This window comes from Lycium ferocissimum, chromosome 10 (assembly GCF_029784015.1).
Source record: "Lycium ferocissimum isolate CSIRO_LF1 chromosome 10, AGI_CSIRO_Lferr_CH_V1, whole genome shotgun sequence".
Taxonomy (NCBI): Eukaryota; Viridiplantae; Streptophyta; class Magnoliopsida; order Solanales; family Solanaceae; genus Lycium; species Lycium ferocissimum.
Window position 1 is genome coordinate 31,150,331 of NC_081351.1, and position 5,487 is coordinate 31,155,817.

The 5,487-nt window shown below is 37.9% G+C and overlaps 1 long non-coding RNA gene across 1 annotated transcript; it reads left to right on the top strand.

Moving 5' to 3' along the window:
• The first annotated feature begins 3,654 nt into the window (after positions 1–3,654).
• LOC132035320 (uncharacterized) lies at positions 3,655–5,012 on the top strand. The gene is made up of 3 exons (XR_009409216.1): positions 3,655–3,762; positions 4,666–4,786; positions 4,890–5,012. It is a non-coding gene; the product is annotated as an uncharacterized LOC132035320 (long non-coding RNA).
• The last annotated feature ends 475 nt before the right edge of the window (positions 5,013–5,487 follow it).

Below are 5,487 nucleotides of genomic sequence, written 5' to 3' on the forward strand. Positions count from 1 at the left end.
AGTTTCATCAGCCCCTTGACATAACACACATTCAGGTTCAGCAGTAATGCCCCACTTAATCAATCTGTCTCTGGTTGTGAGTCTATAGTGGGTAGCTAGTCGCATAATGAATATCCATTTAGGACATCCCAAGTTATTGCAGATTAACTTCCTCCAAGGTACTTTTGTAAATTCACCCCTAAGCTTGAGGTACATACTCCTGATAGAAAATGAACTCATATCCCTAACCTCTTCCATTGTCATTCCAGCTTCTATAAAGTTCTCCTTGTCTTTTAAGATTTTCCTAATAATCCAGGATGCTTGTTTTACTTCCACCTCCCATAGTTGTTGTCCATTAATGTAGTAGGCATGAGTCCACTGAATCCACAACCTGTCCTTCTTTTGGCACAAATTCGAATGAAGTTTACATATAGTTGCTTTGTTCCACACATCCATGAAACCAGGATACTTTTGATAAGCTGCTCCCTTCCAGCATATGACAAGAACTTAGCCGTCCATGATGTAACTCTTCCTATCATCTTATCAAGTAGTGGTTGGCATTGCATTACAGTCAATCTCTTTGTACTAAGTGGTACTCCCAGGTATCTAACAGGTAAGTCTCCTTTTGGAAACTCAAGCAGTTGCATAATTTCCTCTTGGCTACTCGCAGGTACCCCACCAAAATATATGGTACTTTTGTTGTTATTCTCCTTCAGGCCAGAAACTGAGGAGAAATGTTGGAAGCATTGATACATTAGTTGTACATATCCCACATCAGCCCTACTGAAAAGAAGCAGGTCATCTGCAAACCCAAGTTGTACAAGGTGCAGTTTTTCACATCTTGGATGATAATTGAAGTTCGGGATGTGCTGTGGAACCTTGAGTTGTCTAGTGAGGTATTCCATAGCTAGGACAAATAAGAAAGAGGACATTGGGTTCCCTTGTCTTAGTCCTTTCTTAGCATGGAATAGTGTAGTTGGCATTCCATTAATCAAAATTGAGTATGACACACTAGTTAAGCATTGAATAATCCAGTTAACACACTGTCAGGGAAAGCCAAACCAAACAGTACCTGTTCAACAAAACCCCATTCAATTGAATCATATGCCTTCTGCATATCTAGTTTAATCATGCATCTTGGTGAGATACCCTTCATGCCATAGCCTTTGTCTAGTTCATGTCCCATGATTATGTTGTCTGATATTATTTTGCCTGGTACAAATGCAGATTGACAATTATTCACCAGTGCATCCGTTACCCCTTGTAGTCTTCTGGTAAGTATCTTTGATATAATCTTGTACTAAGTGGAGCAACCAGATATTGGTCTAAATTCCTTCACACTTTCTGGATTCTTCACTTTGGGAATTAAAGTGGCTGAAGTACAGTTTATAGTCTTGATCATCTTACCAGTTTCAAAGAAGTGGAGTACAACATCAGTTACCTCAGTTCCTATGACAGGCCAAGCTTTTTTAAAGAAGTATGAATTCAGTCCGTCACATCCAGGCGCCTTCATATCATTTACAGAATTCAAAGCCAATTTGACCTCTTCTTGTGTTACTGGGAGTACAAGAGCAAGTTGTTGTTATCTTGATAAAATGGGCCTATTCTTGATCACCTGGGGGTTAATAGTTGGCATAGAAGCTGCTGAAGTACCCAAGAGATTCTTATAAAACCCAGTAATTTCATTCTCAATGTCCTTTTCTGCAAATAGCCATGTCCCTTGACTAGATTTAAGTGTTTTTATGGAATTCTGATTACACCTACTCTTCATATTAGCAAAGAAGTAGGAGGAATTAGAATCTCCCAGTCTCAACCATTGTACCCTGGACTTTTGTTTGTATATACTCTCTCTTATAGTACCCCATTTCTCTAGTTTGGTTCTAAGATCCTTCTCTTCTTCAATCAAATTACTATGTGGTATGTGAGGTCCCATTTTCTCTTGTAGCTCTAGTAACTGTTGTCTGATATCAACCAGGGCATTATCCACACTGCAATACTCCTTTTTGTTTAACATTTTTAGTTGTTGCTTCACCCCTTTTAGTTTCTGCCCATAGTAGCATTGTTTTCTTGTTGCCAAACCTCTGAGATCAGTGGTAAGAACTCTTTATTATCAGCCAGACAGTTAAAAAACCTGAATGGTTTGCCTTGCCTCATTGGGTTGTTCTCCACACATACTTTTAATGGGGAGTGGTCTCAGAAGTAAGGTTCCAGTACCATAACATGAACATTTGACCAGCTATTCATCCAATCTGCATTTACAAGGACTCTATCTATTTTGCTATAGACAGTATTATTTGTCCACGTATATTCTCTTCCCTTAGTTTGCATTTCAGCCAATCTAGTGTCAAACATAAATTCCTTGAAATTTTTGACCTCCCTTTCCTACACAGGACTTCCATGTTGTCTATCTGTAGCTGCTAAGATTGAGTTGAAATCTCCCATGATGATCCAAGGTCCCTGCTGAGATTGGTGAATCCTCCTCAGTGCCTCCCATAGTCCTATCCTATCCGGGATAGTATGTAACCCATAAACCACTGTCAGCTGGAACTGAGTATTAGTGGCATAAATTCTAAATGTGCCATGTATGCTCTGGGTAGTCATATCCATTATAGTGAAGTCCATTATGCTTTGATTCCACAATATCCAAATCCTGCTTTTATTAGTGTTACTGCTATTAGACAGCCAAGTCCATCCAGGTGCTAGTTGCTGAATGATTTTGCTTTCATGTTGCAACTTTACTCTATGTTCTAGGACTGCTAGCAAGCCCGTTTTATTCACCACCATAAACTCCTTGTGCTTGTACACTTTATTGATACCCCTCACATTCCAAGTTATGATACTCATTTAGAAGTATGAGAGGATATGTTATTCCCATTGCCTCTTTAATTACCACCTGGTCCTTGTTGTTGTATTAATTCTGGCCACTTGTGGTGCTTCAGGACTGTTCAGTGGAGTGAAACCATTCTTGGTTCCCAGGACCTCACGAGATAGTGTTTTAATCCCTTTTGCAGCTGATTTTCCACTCACATTTTTCCAGCCTGTTTGTTGATGCTGGTTCTTATTACCCATTTGCAATTGATCAACATCTCCTCTATGGATTACTTGCAATGTTTCTCCTGAAGAGGGGGATGGTACCAAGGCTTGGCTACTTTGACTAACCACTTGTTCAGACTGCTTCTCCTCTAACCCTTGGTTTTTTTCCAGTTCCACCACCACAGGATGAGCAGCCTCACAGCTAGTAAATGCACCTTGGTCATTGTGTGGCTGCCATACCTGTTTGGGTTTAGTATTCCTCTCTTTCTGTGGTCTTTCCTTTGGCTTTTCCTGTACTTTCTCCACTGCTTTAGGTCTACAAGTATGCCCTACAGTCAAGCATACAGGGCAATACATTGGCTTCCAGTCATAAGCAACAATTTGATCAAACATTTTCCCCTTAGAATCCTTCACCTTAAGTAGCTTTGGCAGCGGTCGTGTTATATCCATTTCCACCAACACACGAGCATAAGAGATTCTAGCCATCAATTGTTTAATTAAATAAAACTCACACAACCCTCGGGCCTTGGTTAAAGCAACCCAAAAGACGCTAATATTTCCGATAATCAAAACTCTAACAGGCACTTCCTTTAGTCCATACGCCTCCTTTCTTCCCATTCTTTCTAGCCGTTCTTTCTCCGATTCTCCTCCCATACAAAAACTCCTCGATTCCTCATTCTCCGATGCTATACATGTAAAAAGTACGGCCTACTCTGATCTGCATGCCTTCTTTATTCACTTCGTTGCCTGGTGAGTACTTTATCTCTTACTTACATTAAAAAGTTTGAATTTATTCATAACCCACAAATAATCTCTTTCAATTAATTGTATTGTGCTTTTTTATGTTTATTCACAATGTATAAGTTTTCTCAATATCTGTTGGACTCCAATTGTGTGAATTGCCTATGTGAAATACTTGAAAGCCATTTTTGAATGAAAAAATTTGGATTGCTATGTGTTACATGCAACACATTTATAAGAAATGTAGTTATAGCTGTAGACAACCAATTTGAAAGAACTTAATCCACAAGACATTTATTGTAAACAGGATGGAGGAGAGTCTTCTAAAATCCTAAAACTTTTGCATGTTCAGTTTCAATACATGGAGTGTTCAGTTCTGTTACGTAGACGAAGCACACAATTATTATGAATCTCGAAAATTATGTTATCTTACAATTTGTCTCCGCCACATTAACTTGAAATTTATTTGACAATTCATTGTACTTACAATGCCAGTGGCGAATTTAGGATTTTCACTCAGGGGGTTCGAAAAAACAACAAAAGCTAAATATAAAATATAATGTTGTCCCTGGGAATCGAACCTAGGACGCTAAAGACAATTTTGAACAACCTGGACCACTTCAGGGTATTCAACAGTTAATATATGTACACAAACACAGAAAATCTACCCTATATATACAATGTAATTTTTTGCCGAGGGTGTTCGGGTGAACACCCTCACCTCCACTTAAATCTGCCCCTGTGCGTTGCTGATAACTGAGATTATAAGGATAAGAATCAATCCAAGTCAATTATTATTTCATCACCTGCCTTCAAAGTGATTCTTTGCTTATATTCTTTACTCTGTGGCATAAATAGTTTGGAATGGACTTCCTCCATTATCTCGATGTGCTGTGAATGTTAGCATTGCAGGAATAAAGTTCACCTATAGGATAAAGTATGGATCGATTAGAATTTGGTTTAAAAAAAGAAAAACAAGTAACGTCTCCTATTGATCAGGGATTACATGATCCTACCGCCACCAACTATACATGTATAGTTTTGTGTATATCCATCTTAGATGAAACTGATAACCTTGATCTCCTTATTTATTTCATATGAAGTGTAATTTTTTTGAGGATTTGAATCACCCGCAGGGCCAGTGGTTGGGGTGACCACCAAAGATTTTTGGTCCGGATGGTCAAACAAATCAGTGCAAGTTTAGTTCATTGTCGGTTCTATGTACACATACAAATCTCAGCAATTGATTCAATTTTTCTCAAGGTGTCTCTTTATTAATTTACTCTTTTGCTCTTTTTTTCTCTCCATTTCATATTACACAATTAAAGTTTTCAATTGGTATGTTGCACACATAGCTATTGTTTGGCAGGAAAATGTTTATTCTCCAAATTCTAAATCCAGGAAACTTCATAGACTTAAAATGTCAGCTTTTTAGTACTATATACATATCTGGCTATAAGACTGGTGAGTAGAGTTCAAAAATGATATTTGACTCATTTAAAGAAATACAATAGCAGAAAGAGAAACAGCTGTTAGTCTTAGTACTTAAAATATGTTAAAACATAGTTATATAGGTTCATAATGCTTACATCTCCTTTGTTAAAAGTTGTCCGCTTTAGATCTTTTTATCAGTTTGAAGGTATTGAGAAATACTTTAACCACTAATTAAGGATAAAGATGGGTGTAATGTGTAGTTATTGATCATGATGAGGAGGAACATGAGTTCTGAAATAT